The sequence below is a fragment of the Fukomys damarensis genome, unplaced genomic scaffold, assembly GCF_012274545.1.
Source record: "Fukomys damarensis isolate Sample0158 unplaced genomic scaffold, DMR_v1.0_HiC HiC_scaffold_12, whole genome shotgun sequence".
Taxonomy (NCBI): Eukaryota; Metazoa; Chordata; class Mammalia; order Rodentia; family Bathyergidae; genus Fukomys; species Fukomys damarensis.
This window is the reverse complement of record NW_022900924.1, coordinates 41,848,033-41,864,827: the sequence shown is the minus strand read 5'-3', so window position 1 is coordinate 41,864,827 and position 16,795 is coordinate 41,848,033. Positions and strand designations below refer to the sequence as shown.

Genomic DNA, 16,795 nt, shown 5'->3' with positions numbered 1-16,795 from the left:
TTTTTTTTTTTTTTTTTTTTTTTTTTTTTTTTTTGGTGAGGGAGGGGACACCGGAGATGGAGATCGGATCCTTGCTCTTGAGAGGCAGGCGGCAGAACCACGGAGCTCAATCCCCGGCCCCATGTAAAGTATAATCAGTGCTTCTTATTGCACTCATGTCCCTCAACAGGTCTTGAAATGCTCTTTCGTGTCAGTACGAGCACAGTGGAGGGCACAGATTAGCCTTGTCCTCACTGGTGCCTCCATTTCTGCGGGGTAAAAGAATCGTTGCTCCACTCAGCCCTGTGGACCTAGGAAATCAACAACTCAGGGCCAAAGACCCTTGCAGTCAACAAAAACAAGGTAATTAAGATTTAAGGGACAATTATGACCTTGAGAGGAATATGCTTTGCTTGTAAACTGCTCTCTAGTACTCCCTTAAAAATGGTTATGCATGTACATATATGTATAAAATGCTAATACATTATATATATAATGCATATTCATATATAATAAATATTCTGTGGCTAAGTTCACTGTTGACCTTATGGGGAAATTTGATTTGGTTCTTGTCCAATTTGGTCTCTGCCAGAATAGTGGAAAGAATTAAGTTTGTGAACTGAGGTACACTGTAACATAAAATGTATTTATGTATGTAAACATAAAATATATAATACCAAAAACTGCTTAATAAAAAGTGGCTTAATGTCTTGTAATTAATGTCATGTCCTACATATTGAAATATTTTAAATATTTTATTATACTTAAAACTTTTTTTAAAAGTACCATGAAATTTAAGGATCCACTGCTGCTTTGATATGATTTGTTAAAATAAAAATTTGTATGATGATTCCTCCCATTTTTCATTCAATAGTACAAAATTTAAGACCATGTGACATTAGAGAAAGGGTTTTTGTTTTGTTCTGGTTTTTTGTACCAGGATTTGAACTCAGAACTTTGTGCTTGCCAGGCAGGCACAGCACCACTGAGAGACATCTCCGGCCCACCATGTGACAATAGAGTAGGAGAGTGAGAAAATTAAATTATCTGGAAAAGCTCAGGCCTAATTTGCTCTTTTCCCCAATTCTTGGAACTTTCTCCTTTATTTTATCTAGAAAAGCTTGCTTCACTATTGTATGTCTGAGTCTCTTAAAAATTTTATGCAGATGAAGCACACAAACTCATTAGATACATCCTAAATTCCCCGCAGAAAAACTGTAAGTCTGATGATATCAATCAGAAAGTGTTACTTTATTCTCAGAGCAGATGAACTACATAAAACAATGCTGGTCATAAAATGAAGTCTGAGTTATAAACATTTGAGTTTACTTTGCAGTAGAATGTGTCTCTGAAATTCCTCAGAAATCAAAACTAAGGCGAAGGCTAAGCTCCCTGTTGAGTACTTCCAAGCGCTGGATTAGCAGGTAAAATGAGAATCACACTTTCAATAACTATTGGACATGCGGGCGCACATGGACATATCCCCAAGGCTTCAAGTGATATAGATTTTACCACTTCCTTTTATGGTGCAATTTCATATTTCTGACACAGGGAAAACAAACCCCTTAACAAAAGCCATTTGCTTTTAAGCAAATCCAGTCTATTTTCACAGATTTGAGCAGGTCTCTGTCATCTGACTTATCACAGATAACAACAACAACTTTGGTCAATTTCTTCCTCCATCCAAGGCTGGCAGAAGCTCCCAGACGCTGAAGATCTTTGAGTGTATGTGCTATATCTTTACCAGCCGAGCCAGATTTGACCATGTGCATGTTTTATATAAATATGGTTGAAAGCACTTGACTCATAGCAGCCATTGCTTTATCAATTTTTTTCTTTTTCGTTTTCTTTTCCATTCTGCCCTATCTCTCTTCCTTTCTCTCTTCTCACTCCCCAACTCCTTTTTATTTATTTATTTATTTTTTAACACTGGGCAAAGTCACTGTTTAGACTTGTGTCGTAATAGTCTGCACTTTTCAGAACAAACATTAACCTAAAGTACTAAGCCTCAGTAGCAGTCACTTTTGTCCTTTCTGGCACTCAGCCCTTATATGAAAATTTTTAAATAAACATGCATTTTATACTTTTTTTTTAATCTGCAAGGAGAGTTTGGGTACCCTTGAATCTATAGGATTTAAAATATCCTTAGTAGGAAGACAAAAAAAAAATTTTTTTCAGATGGAGCCTTGCTAACTATTGGGGAGGATGGGATGAAGTCCCCTTTCTGAATGTTTCAGGAATGGGCAATGGAGGAGCATTTTTCCCAGAGAGCAGATGGTCAGGGTAACTGTGTGGAGGGACAGACACAGGAGGCTCAGCCCTGCGGCTTTTCTGTAGCCTCAGGCATTTTGTGGCTCTAGTGATTTCTCAGTTTTGTTCACATTGCTTATTTTGATAGCATTTCCACATTTTCTGATTTTAATTGTACCTCCATTCAAGCCTATCTTAACACTGATCAAGAAGCTGGGGGTAGTCATGCATGGTGGCTCATGTCTGCAATCTCAGCTGTACAGGAGGCTAAGGCAGGAAGATCGCAAGTTCAAGGCCACCCTGGGCAATTTAGTGAGAGTCTGTCTCAAATAAAAAATAAAAAGGGCTGAGGATGTAGCTCAGTAGTACAGCAATTGTATGAAGTCCTGAGTTCAACTCCGGTACTGGAAAGAAGGAAGGAAAGAAGGGAGGGAGGGAGGGAAGGAGGGAGGGAGGGAGGGAGAAAAACTGGCGGGGACTAAAGAACTAATCTTAGAGGGCAGACAGTACTGGCTAAGGATCAGTCTCTCCAGTTTCCCATTCTGAAGTTTTAACGGCCCTAATGTACTTATTCCACACGGAAGAAAGATGTTTAAGTGGGTATTGGTCCTCAATCCCCCTCCCTCCTGGCCTGCCGCGTCAGGTCCTGGAAGCCACAATATCACTGTGTAATTATGGTGAGCAGGCATCCGGTGCCATCAGAGAATTTTATCTGAAATATTTTATGGGGCAACCCACTTTCTGGTCCCCCTTCTGTCTCTTTTAGACAGGAGCTTTCTTTCCCTCAATAAATTTTTGCTGCTTGCTTTTTTATCCTGCTTTTGTACTTTTTTCCAACTTACAATCTGAGTTGTTTTTTTTTTTTTAACAATATTCCAAAACACAGAGCAAATAGATACATGTTAACTATTTAAAGTGAAGAGGATGTGGCATGAAAGCACTGTAGTCCTCTCCTGGGAAACAATAGCAGGCATGGTTTCCAGTCCCTCGGGAATATACACCTCACCATGGAACAAGTAAGAGCAGATAAAATCAAAATGATCACGTAGTAGCTAGGAGCTCAGAGGAGCATCTTAGGATTGCAGTGTCCTGGACTCGAACCCCTACTTCACCACTCACCATTGTGTGAGCGTGGCCTTTCCGCTCTGTTCCTGGGGACTATCTACCCTGCCTTACGGGGTCGTTGTGGGCATTAAATAGAAAAACAGGTGTAAAGAGCAGCGGCTCACACGTAGGCAGTGCGATTTCGGAGAGATGATTACTTTGACGCAGTGAAATAATTTCAAATTTATGCAGAACTTCGCAGGCCTATCTGTGCAGAAATACAATAGTGCTTTTCAGGCAGCTTCCCATAAGCTTCACCGATGAGAAGGAACTGCTTGGCAGTCACCACTGCCTTCTTCAGGTGAAACATCACCTTCTTCAGAAGCAGTTAAATGTCTCAACCCGTTTTTTATTTGGCTCCTTTTATATTAATGATCGCTATAACGTTGTCTTTTTTAAAATGAGGAGAGTTGAGCCACTAGGAGGTAAGTTCTCAGTGGTGGTTGGCAAACTCAGAGAGAGGTAATATTCTCTTTCTCTTGGGGGGTTAAATCCTCAGTATCCTAATAATCCCTCCCCCAAGTACAATCTTGTAACTAATCCTAGCCCCCAGTAGTTACAAATATATCCAATCTAAAGCCCTTTATGAATTCAGACCAGGCAGCTGAATCACTCGCAGCTGAAATCTGGTCCATGGAAGACTTCTGTGCAAAAAGCACAGCCTTTACAGAGGTTTCAATAGCAGAAGAGCTCACTGTCGTGCTTGTTAGCGTCTTGCTCCAGTACACAGAAAAATTGATTCTTTTAGCAGGTCAAATTATTTTTGTATTTTGCTTTTTTCATGCATGGTAACTCCATTCTTTTACCTGGTCAGTTCCTTTAAGAAAGATCCAGTTAGGGGAGCTGCATCTTATTATCTTCTGCCACCAATGCATGCTGCAAAGACAGTTTAATTCTTAAAGGGAGAATCATTTAAGTGTGACCTATTGTGTTAGTCTGGGTGCTTTTCACATCGAGTACTGGGAGTTAAAGAGGTCTTTAATTTGTCTGAACCACACTGATAATTTACACTGAACTTAAGGCACCCACTGCCTTTTCCAAACAGCCAAATGATTCCAAGAACTTCTAATGTGAATTTTAAATGATACAAATTCTTTAGCTAACATCTATGATGCCTAGACTAATACAATAGCTCATAGGAAGACTGCCACATGGCTCAAATGATTTCCTCAAATTGTGCCCTTGTTGCCTCTAAGACAGTCCACTTAATTAAAACTCAACTTGAGCCCTGGTCTACATTCATTCATTAACAGTATTATTGTGGTGGTCCAAATACACAAAAGCAGTGAAGTTCTAGAACTGTGGTCTAGAGGACAGGTCATGAAAAAAATGCAGCACATATAGAAAAGGAGTAGTAGAGACACAGCTGATAACAGATAGAGAACATTACCGCACATTGGCCATAACTGACCCTTTGAAATGGAGCAGAGTAGGAAGATATCATAATAGAACAGCTAATATATATGAAGCATTCACTGTGACAGAGTTATTGTCAACATATGTTATTGAATCCTCAACATGTCTAGGAAGCACATACTATCCTTAGTCTCTCTGGAAAGTGGGTTTTGAGAAGCTATGATTTGTCTAATACTCCAATGATAGAAAGCAGAAAAGTGGAGGTCCAGTCTGCCTCACAGCAATACCCATGCCCATAACCACAGTGCCAGCCCGCCAGCCTTTCAACAGGGTGAGCATGGGCTGCATGTGGCTGTAACTGGGGCTTCTGTGAATATCGAAAGTGGTGGGCTAGATCAAAGGTGTTACGTGGCCCCCGAGTCATACAGCTAACCATATGATGTTTCATCCAGCATGATCCTGAAACAATTTGTCAGGCCTGTTTTTGGCCAAGAAGCCCCTGGTCCTATTGGGCTTCACTATGATTTTCCATATTGTGTTCTTTTGATTTGGGTCCTCTGTTGTGACCGAGATTAACATGAAAAACATATAGAAAACAAATTTTCTCGGGGAGCTTGCAGGTTTTTAGGATTCTTGGTAAAGCCCATGTGTGCCGCAACCCTGCTTCTTGACAACTGCTAGGATGTTGCATTACATTACCATTCGGCTTGGTCTGAAGCAATGAGGCAGAAGGGCAGAAGTACATATTCACAGAAGACTTGGAAACACCTTCTGCCACCAATGATCTATTTGTGAAAACCTTTTCACACAAGAAACACTTCTGCTGAACCTTGGGCGAAAGGACTCACAGTCACAGCTGGAAGGACATTCTTCACCTTTCACTCTCTCTAAGACCTAGGGTGCCCTGATTCTCTGCACTAAGGTCAATGTTGACTTAGTGAAGCTGAAAGTTGGGAGGATTGTCTCTATTGCTTGGGATACTGAATTAATGAAATAATTAAGACAAGAGCATGGTTTTAAAAATTAACTAGAATGTAACTCAGAATTCAACATTACTGCTGTAAATGTGCCCCATGTCTAATGATCCCTTTGGCTTTGAGAGATTTTCTTAAAATACTAACCTACATAAAAACTTGGGTAAGAGGCTTGACTTTGAATAAGTTGGCAGGGAATCCTGGCGTGGAGCTTCACTTCCATTCCCACCTTCCAGTTTCTCTCACCCAACCCTCGAAAGGCCATCATGTCCTCCCAGGGCCTTGTCTATGTTTTGGCAAACTCTGAAACTGATGACATGGTGTGGGGAGGGGGCAGTGACACCGGGGGAGTCCTCCTTCCTGATTCGGAGATGTTGCTTAAATGGTCAAGCAAATACTCATCTTCAGAGTCGCCTTTCTGGGGCACCACCAGGTGACAGGTTAATAGGTAGTTTTCCCTGAGAGGGAAGAACAAGAGGCCCACTTTGTAATTCTAGGGTTCAAAGAGCTGGGAATGTAGCCCAGGAGTGGAGCGCTGCATATATATGCTGCATGGCCCCCGCTGCATGCTAATTCTGCTGTTCCAGATGGTGGCTGACACCTTGCATACAGGCAAACCATGCTCTTTTGATCTTTATAACACACAAGTTGGGGTCTTGTGGGATTCGGCTAGGAGCTTGGTATATTCATCTAGTAGTGACCCCTATTCCTGTGACGTCTGAGCTCTCAGCAAGTGGCTGCCTCTTTGTATTCTTTGGCTCTCAGCTGAAAAGTCAAATCCCGATTGTGGTCTTTTGTGGTTCCCCTAGCTAACTTTGGTGCCTGGTTTTTCTCCTTCAGATGATGTTGGTCTTTCTTACATATAAATCCAACATGATTTCACAAAGGCTGTTTATTCTCTTACTCGTTTCTGGTCTCTCTTTGCTACTAGTAGGTAAGACCCTACAAGGCCTTATCTGTCTTATTCACCACTGTTTAACAGGATGGGTTATATGGCAGGTGCTCGGTAAATACTTTCTCCATAATAAACTAAACCTAACATTGATCATGATACATTATATTCACGTGCTCTTTCAAGGCTAGATTTACAGTCACTGTGTCATCTGAGTCTCACAATAGCATGAAGAGACTGGGCAAATATTATCTGAAGTTTATGATACTGAAACCAAACGGAGAGATCGGGCTCCTAGAATTCGGACCTTTGTGTGGCCTCCTCCCATATGCAGAGGGACTGGCACATATAACCAGGTAGTGCAACCATGACTCCAAGGCGAGATCATAAGACATTGAGTCTTTTGCCCCACCATCTTGGACCACTCACACTGGGAAAGTCAGCTGCCTTGTAGTGGAGACACTCAAGCAACACGATGGAGGGGTCCGCTTGGGAGGGACTGAGGCTGCCCACCAGCACCCCACACCAACATATAAGCTGGGGAAATGAACATAGCCCTGCTTCCAGATGACTACAGCCTTGGCCAACATCTTGGTTACAAGCTCATGAGGGAAACGGAGCCAGCATCCTCAGCTAAGCTCTCTTGAATGTCTGACTTAAACCCACATAGCAAATAGATAGAACTTTTAAGCCACTAGGTTGGGGAGTGCTGAGTTGTGCAATATAGCTAGCTAATATTCCAACTCTCAAAGAGGCATGCCGGTTCTTAATCTTCTCTCTTCATCTTTCCTCTTCTTCACCACCTAGCCTCACCTCCCCACCTCCTGCCAGAGAAACTTGGTGTATGTGTGCAGGAAATTTAGACGAGAAACCAACATGTAGTATGTGCTCAGTGCGACTCCAGTTTTCTGTCGCCTGACATCTCCCCTGAGCAACATCAGTCACAGCCATTCGCTTCATCTGGAAGAGATGAAACCTAACCAGAAGCTGCTCAAGAGACGAGGCACCTTCCCTAGGTCAAAGTCAGCTGCCGTGTGTCCTGGGAATCTGTTCTGCTTGAAGACATCGTGATTGGAGGTTGAGAGGTGCATGGGGAGCAAGAACGACACAATTTTAATTTGCACTTTGGGCTTTTACAGAAAACATATTCCACTGGATCTGACTGAAATGCCATTTGAATATATACAGAATGGAAATCTGAACAAAATCACATTTGTTCATGAATTCTTTTTATAATGCCAAACACAAACTTGACTTAGAAAGGGCAAGCTGATCTGTCACTCTGGGGATTTGAATATATGCCCAGGCTAATCATCCTGCCCATGACGATAGTGGCTCGTATAACAGCCCCTGGTCTCCCTGCTCCCTCCCCAAGCCCTTGCTGCATCAGTTTTGGGGGTGATGCCTGTTAAAGTGGTCATGTGGGCCCAGCTGGTATTTCCCCCTTCTGCCTGGATGAGCAGTTGGCCAAACTATGGGCTTTCAGTGACCGGGGCCAGAGTTTCTCCCAGGGTAATGGACAAGAGGCACGGAAAAAATGTTTCCACCTACTTCTGTCCTTATCACAGCTGCACTTGCCATTGATGGGTGATGGATTTTACCACAGACACAAAGTCATGCTTTATGAAGTTATTCTCGTTGTACCCTACAAGCAGGGATTCTCCCGGGTGTTGATGCGTCTGGGCAAGCCCAGTATCTCAGGTCCCTGGTTGTCATGTCAGTGCCATCCATTTCTACTTTCCCGAAGTCCAGAAACATTTAGCCCATGCTCCAGGGAGATGGAGGGCCAAGGGAAGAACGCGACCCTACCGCCGATAAACTGTGCACTCTGAAACACTGTGTTTAATTCCTCAGAACCTCAGTCTTCATCTATACGTACTTACCCAGCTTACAGGAGAAAACACGCGGGGCCCTTCTTGAATTTGCATGTCAGTCACTCATTCAAATTCTTATTAAAAGTTTTCTGTGTGCCAAGTAGTGTTCTGTGTTCTGGGAAGAATAAAAGTGAATAAGCGATGGAAGGTGGGGAGGAGATGCTAACCTCGGTTACTTTACAAAGTGATCTTTTAGCCAGGCATGGTGGTTCTGCAATCCCAGAATTCAGAAGACTGAGGTGAGAATCACCATGAGCTTGAAGCCAGCCTGAGCTAAGGAGTGAGTTCGGAGTCAGCCTGAACTACAGAGCAAGATCCTGTCTCAATCCCCCTCAAAACTGAAAACAAAACAAAAGAGTGATGCTTTGACTAGAAACTGTTAAGACTAAAGACAAACAAAGTTATCCTATGCTTATTCTAGTTGGCCAATTATCTCACAGGCACATAGGTTAATAGTTATGAAATTTCTTTACACATATATCGAGAACGAACACATGAGTGAAAGGAGGGTGCATGGTGGGAACTAAATTCCTCACAGTTTAAGTAGAAATTTATAGGCAAGCAAGTCTAGAAGGCTAGAATGAGCCGTGTGGGACCCGATTAGACACAGCAACATCGGGGTGAACTCATGTTCAGTGCATACAGACCCAGAGGGGTAGAGGAAAATAACAGATGTATACATTACATGGGTTATGTCAGACACATCTATTTCGTTTGTTCACTGAAAGGGCTTGGAAGCAGTGGCACTCTGGGGCACTCCAGTGTCCGGAACTCGGCATCAGATCTCACTTTTCAGTAAAGGGAACCGAGGGCTCCTTGGAGGAGTGATTTTTAGGCTTGGGTGGGGAATCTGGAAAATAAGCCTGCAGCATTTTTTATTGATTAAAAAGTAAGAAAGAACTTAAAAGATAAAGAGATGAGAACATATCTGTGATACCTAGGACCCCAACCTAAAGAGCTTTTTCACTGGCCAAAGCTGGAACGGTTTTGACAGAAAAATATGTAGCACAATGTTAGATTACAACCCAAAGTATAATAAATATCAATGGATCCATACTGACAGAATAATTGAATAAATAAATGAATGGGAGGGATATCTTTCCTGTACAAAAGAAACTCCCAAGTAATTTATGTAGATGCTCCCTCCTCAAAGAGGTGGAGCTTATTCCCCCCACCACAGATACCTGGAGTGTCTTAGTGTGAGCAGTGCTTAGTAATTTACCTCTGTAGAGTGTAGTGGGGACAGGACAGACTTCTGATACATTAATGCTGTCTGTGATGCGTCATACTGATATGCACCCTTCACACAAGGTATGAGAAAAGCACCTTACCTTTGAGATCTTCCTCTTCAAAATACATTGACTTCAGCATAACCACAAGAAAACATCAGACAAACCCAAAGGCGGATTTTCTACAAAATTCCAGCAAAAACCTCCTCAAAACGATTACCAAGGTCTCCAAAAACCATGGAAAGACAGAAATCATCACAAAATAGAGGCATATCACATGTGAACGTACTGTGTGTCCTAGAAAGGAACCTGGGGTGGAAAGAAGGATGTCAAAGAAAGCCAAGAAAACCTTAAAAAAGTAAGGAATTTAATTAACAGGAATGGGTCAGTGTTGGCTCTGGGTTGTAGTTAATGTACTGTAGGAATTAATGTACAATCTTCACAAAAACTGGGTGCAGAATATACATGAACTGCTTGAGCTGTCTTTAAAACTGTCCTGTAAATCTAAAAATGATTCTTCAAAATTTGACAAGAAAAAGTAAGTGTCAGGCCCTACCTGTCAGTCAACACCCTTTGGAGTTGCCTCTCATCAAATAGTCACAAATTTTTTGCGAACTCTGGTTAATGGCTTGGAACCATTGAGAAAGCAATGCACAGGGGCCCTGAATGAAGACGACTGAAGACTGTGGCAGCGCTGACCTCACATATGAGGAGAGGCAGCTGCCCAGAGAGTGCTGTTCCATCCGAAGGAGGGACGGGAGCTTGCAGGATTGAGGGTGGGAGGTGGGAAGGTTTGAGCAGAGGAAACAGCATGTGCAAAATTCTACCACTTTGAGCTATTTCAAATGTCCTGGTCTCAATCTCCTTGTGTACTGTAGGGGTTAGAAATCAAAACTCTGCAGGCCAGGTACTAAAACTCTATTTGCTTGGTTTCCTAATATGCAAAATGGAGATAATAACTCTTACTTTACAACTCTGTTTCAAGAAATGAAAGACACAATGGATACAATATGCTAGGCATAATATCTGGCTTTATACTCAATACCCAAAGAAGGATAGCTGTTAATAATGATAACACTATTACCATCAAAACTGTAATGGATGGGATTATGCCTACATTTTTTTTCCAGCTATAGGATTCAATGCCCCATCAGCTCTAGGTGTTGCATAGAAGGAAACAGGGTGAAATGATAGCATAAAGGATGTGGATGTAGGTATTGTCACTTTCTACCTGAAACCCTAACGGTAATGAAGAGCTAAAGTTCTTTGAAAAGAAAGCATCAAAAATATTCAAGGGAAATTGGGATGTCAATATGGTATGGAAACCCAAAACACATAGTACAACAAATAAATTCATTTTCAGGGGAAGGGGAGTAGGTAGCTTTTTTGTCTTGGGTCCATTTCTAACCAGAATAAGTCCTTTTATAATTTCTCGCTACTTAAGAAAAATGAAGCAGCTTCAAAATACTTTGGCTTTTCTGAATCCAGATGCTATAATTCAGACATAATTTTTGTGAATATGATTAGAAAGAACTGCTTCCTGATGTCATGCTCATGAGACTAGCATGGAGAAGAAGCGTTCCTCTGGAGGGGCCATAGGATGCCACCCCACATTTAGTGTGAGGAATGAGATATAAGTCATGACGAAATTTACCTCAGGTCAGAGATAAGACCATAAAGAAACACTTATTTCCTTTTCCTTGTGAAATCATTTTACCCCTAAACCACAAAATCCCTACGTGGTATAAAACCTTCAATTGTGATGCATCATGAAATGAAGTTCTATTTATTCATAAACCTAAATTACAGAAAAAAATTCAGCTAAGGCTACAGTTAACAAATATCCTGGCAGTCAAAACAACATCAGTTACAACGAAAACAATTCTAGCTTAACCTATACCTGACCATAGTATGATTTCTACGAAATTATCTAAGAGCAGGGAGAAAGGGTTAAGTCTGTGAAGCAATTCATTTTTCAGCCACTAGCTGTGGAATCCTGGGTAATTACCACGGCTTACCCCAGACCACACCTTAGATAAACCTGTAATGCTGGAGTTTCCTGCAAACATTGTCTTTCCTACAAGCTGTGGCTTGTCTCTTTCATATACTTGTCCTATGTTTTCAACCCAATTTCTCAGTGGCTAGTTTATACCCAGGAGAGCCAACAAACCAGGGTCTGTTGATTTAGCTTCATATCTTCTTGGTGCTTGCGTGAGGCAACCAGGCCAGCTATGTGCTAACAAACATGGGCCGGATGAATTATTCTACTATAGGGATAACATATTTTTAAAAAGAGGAGGAGCTGGTTCAGGGAAAGGTTATGATTTAATTTCTTTTCTTTTATTCACTATTTTTTTCAAATAATAAATGTTTTATGTGGGATTGCAACTTTAGTCTCATTTTACTTTTAAAAGTGAAGGTTTAATTTTTATTTTAAGAGACTGTTTTGTGTGCAGTATAAGAACACAGCCTTAGAGCAAGGTGTGTGTTTGGTGTGAGAAATGTAAGTGTGTCCTGAGGAGGCTGTTCTCTGCCATAGTGCTGCATAGAAATGGAGAGGGAAGGAGCCACTGCCAAGCTGTGCCAATCTATGAAGAGTACAAAGGAGAGTGGTTTGTGTTTTAGGTTTTAGTAATTACAAACTATCAGTTATATCTCATGGTTGTGTTCCTCTGAGGAAAAAAATTTACATGACATCCAGGTTGATGGGGACATATCTTTTATCTTTGAAAAGTGGAGCTCCCTGCCAGCTCCCTCATCCCACCACCAGCATGACCACCAGGCTTGGAGAAAGTGAAGTGTCTGAACACAGGCAAGAAAAAGAAATGTCCCTTTCGAAACTTTTTGAGCCCTGTAGGGTTAGAAACAGTGGTACATGGATCGATCAATTCATTTCAGTGTTGTATGTTAGATTGGAAAGTCGACAGGAGACACAGGCATCTGTGTCTGATGTGTTTGACACCTGAACAGAGGTTCCAGTGGCCGTAGGATTACCAGCCAGCCCAGTGCACCTCAGATGACCTCTAGTTACCCCCTGGATAATCGCCATTATCAACATCACCCAGTACCTCTTATACACATATCAGTCAAATTACTCTAACTAAATAGCTTGGGCACTATCTAGCTGAGGAAATATTTGGGAAATAGAAATTTTTATTGGGCTGGGATAGATGAAAGAATAAGTTTTGAGCCAGAATGCTCATAGGGTGAGAGCAGTAAAGGAAGTAAAACACATGGAATCAATTTTTATTTCAGAAGTAACAAAAACACAAGGCAACAAGCAATAGTATCAAAAATATATAAAAAATTTAAAGTGAACGATATCCCCCTGAGATTAACCAGTATCAATAGCCCAATGCAGACATTTTGGAGTCCAAAAAGCCACAAAGAAAATGCACAGAGAACTGTGAAAGGGAGGAAGTGAGGCAGGAGGGAAAGCGATTCGAGTTCAGGAAAAGGGGCACACATACACAAACACAAACACACACACACACACACACACCACTAACGTGTCCTCAACAGTCCTCAGTCATAATGATGCTAAACTCTACAAGGGGAAGGCTGGGAATTCAACTTCCCCTAGGTCAACCACACTGCCCTACTTATTCTCTTATCGACTCACAAAATCTACTTGAGCTTATGTTCTTCCTACCTAATCTCTGTTTTCCCCACACCCATGAAGACAGAAAAACAACAAAATAGGAAATGACTCTCTGCTACTGTTCTCTGAGAAGAGGCTACTAGGAAGCTCTGGCTTCCTCAGATCCAACTAAGACCTTGGCATCCTGATTCAGAAATGTTAGACATTACTTTCTCCAGAAATCAGGAAGGCCAAAAGGTAGGATGGAAGGCTGCTCACTGAGTCTGCAGGCCAAATGCATCTGAAGGTGTTTCAGTAGCCACACTGGGGTGCCAGGGCATTGATGTGGTGCCAAATCCTAAAGATCAGCTTGAGGTTGTTGGTCATTGAATTGATGTTCACTTTTGGAAGTGAGTGGAGGTCTGGGACTTGGAACAATTTCAGATGGGGCAGCATCTTCCTGTTTCTGTCACTTACACACACATAACTTGGAGTGATATGCCTGCCTAATGAAGCCACTGCACACAGATCCAAACAGCCAGATTTTCTCTCGGGTCAAACACACTGTTTCAGAGTTCAGCCCCCCTGCCAAGTCTTGGGCAACCATCAGAAGTCACGGTTCTTACATAGCAGGTTCGTCAAGAATAGAGGCAGAACAATGAAGTGACCTGTAAATTGATGACACTGGGACACCCGGAGTGCATCCATAAATCTGGAGGGAAGTCACCAGCCAGAGTCAGAGCCAATGTTGACTTTTTGGGGATCCAAATGATGACAAGGCCCCAGAACTCCACCCTTCTGTTGACAAAACTCAGACTGTTCTTCCTGACATACTGTCAATGCCAGAGTAGGGCTAGGCAGTGCCCTCAGAGAAGTGCTGTGGATTGTCTCTCCTGACCAAATCCAAGTGCAAGGGAAGGACATCTTTCCACAGTGACACAGAAAGTTCCAGAATGCTTTCTGTGTCCCACAGTAGAGCACAGCAGACCTACATGAACCATGGCTGGCATGGTCTTCTGTTTCACCATCACTCGGGGCTGAATGACTTCTGCAGGCTTATTTTAACAGTATTACAACTATTTTTTCTAGTGCTTACTGGTGTACCAGACTCTATGACCAGCACTTTATAAACATTATCTATTTTAATCCCAACAACCTTTGCTTATAGTTGGTCCATGAAATCACAGGCAGGTTCATTAGACTCTTCTTCTGTAAATTTGAGTGAATGCTTTGGAAGAACCAAACCATTTTCTTACTTTGAAATTGGTTATTTATTGTAACCTCTGTTCTAAATACTAAGTTTCCTATGATGTGACCATCATATGATCTTCCTTGGAGGTGGGTTGTTGAAAATCTGGGTCTTGCTGTCCCTCCCAGAGCTGCCATCGCTCCAGGACCAGGAAGCTAGCCTGGGCCTCGATCCACTGTGGGAAGGATAGCCACACCCTCTCCCACCTGGAGCCGCCATCACTCCAGTGCCAGGAAGGTAGCTGCAAGGGTGCCTCTGAACCCCCACAACTCCCCTAACCACCACCACCACGCATTCTCAGACCTCCTGATTGTGCCAGTCTTTGGATCCACTCTGCAGAGGCAGAGGTAGTCATAAAGGGTATTTTTCTGAGTTCCCAACTTTGAACATCTTTAAAGAAAGGGTGTGGGAAACCTGTAGTAGAATGGTGTGGAGTTCATCCCTTCAGAAGGTTGGGGAACTCAATCTGGGCCTTGCAGTCCTAGGTCAGTCTGCATCATGGGGTTCAGCCATCAGCTAACTGAGATCAGGGGTCTTGAGTCCTAGCTCTTCCTGAGCCCCCATCCTAAATGGTAAATATACTATATTGAAAAGTTTGTTTACTGTAGACATGTTTTGGAATGCTTCTTGAGTTCAATTTCATTCAAATGGTTTAAGGGTGATAGACTAGTGACTACCACAGGTGGTCAGATTCCAAGTTGTGCTTGATCATATTGTGTTGCTGATGGTATCAGTTGGGATAAAGGATTGTGGTTGATTTGATGAGCTGTTTTCTCTGATGTTATGAAGATGAGAATGTCTGTGGGTCGTTAGAGACCCAGAAGCTAGGGCACAACTATATCTGGAATATTTGGGTGATAACTCAGAGATTAAACTAAGGACAGCCCGACAACAAAAATAAAAATGAGAAAACACTTAAGCAAGACACAAAGACAGACTTCCAGTTCGCCAATGGCAAACAGTAGGGCAAATGAGGATGAAAAGTCTGATAGTGAAACAGCAGGACACCCTGGACCCATAGCACAGGAGGTAACAAAACAAATCAATCAGGCCCTAGAAAAATTCAAATCAGAAATAATTTCCCAGTTAACCATGGAGATGATGAGCAAAATGGAAGTCATGATTCGAGACTCTAGAACAGAAACTAAAAAAAAAATAGATAAGCTCAGGACCATGATAGAAGCCTTGAAGACTCAGCATAAGAAAGAAATGGAAACAATGAATGCCCAACAGAGGAAAGAAATGGAATCCATATGAATAATATAAGATATAAGACTGATAGGAATACATGAAGTAGCAGGAGAAAATACAAATGACTTAAAAAAGCTGTTCACAGAATGACAGAAAACTTCCCAAACAGAAGGGAAGAATAAGAACATTCAGATAAGTGAGGCATATAGGACCCCAACTAGTCACAATAAAAAAAAAATCTACACCTAGACATAATAATCAAGATTACAGAAACCCAACAGAAGATGATAGGAATACATGAAGTAGCAGGAGAAAATACAAATGACTTAAAAAAGCTGTTCACAGAATGACAGAAAACTTCCCAAACAGAAGGGAAGAATAAGAACATTCAGATAAGTGAGGCATATAGGACCCCAACTAGTCACAATAAAAAAAAAATCTACACCTAGACATAATAATCAAGATTACAGAAACCCAACAGAAGAACAAAATACTACAAGCAGTAAGAGAAAGAAGCAAATCACATGCAAAGGAAAGCCCATCAGAATCACAGCAGACTTTTCAACACAAACCCTTAGAGCAAGGAGAGCCTGGAATGAGATATTTCAAGTACTAAAAGAGAACAACCTCCAACCTAGACTGATGTATCCTGCAAAACTCTTTCAAAATGGATGGGGAAATAGGACACTTCCATGACAAAGAACACCTGAGAAACTACATGAATACCAAACCAGCACTACAAGCAATTCTAAACAAGATCCTAGAGAAAGACAGTGAAGGTAACAACACCATGAGGCCCAACAGATCAAATCAAATAGTGAAGGCAAGAAATCAAAAGGAGAAGGTGAAAAAGTAAAAAGAGTCAACAAAAGGCCAATAACGTGTCAATAATAAGTCAGTACATATCAGTTATAACCATAAATGTCAATGGCCTCAACTCACCAATCAAGAGAAATAGACTGGCAAAATGGAATAAGAAGCAAAATCCAACAATATGTTGTATACAAGAAACACACCTAGTGCAAAAAGAAGCCCATAGACAGAAAGTGAAAGGATGGAAAACAATTCTCCATGTGACAGGAGCCCAGAAAAAAGCAGGGGTAGCAATCTTATTTGC

At 41.7% G+C, this 16,795-nt stretch overlaps 1 long non-coding RNA gene across 1 annotated transcript in view; it reads left to right on the top strand.

The window, feature by feature from the left end:
- The window catches only part of LOC104862205, a 17,457-nt gene extending 8,937 nt beyond the window's left edge, over positions 1-8,520 (top strand). Inside the window, exons 2-3 of the long non-coding RNA XR_780216.1 lie at positions 170-342; positions 7,363-8,520. This is a non-coding gene — a long non-coding RNA (uncharacterized LOC104862205). The remainder of the gene's footprint in view (positions 1-169; positions 343-7,362) is intronic.
- Positions 8,521-16,795: the final 8,275 nt, after the last annotated feature.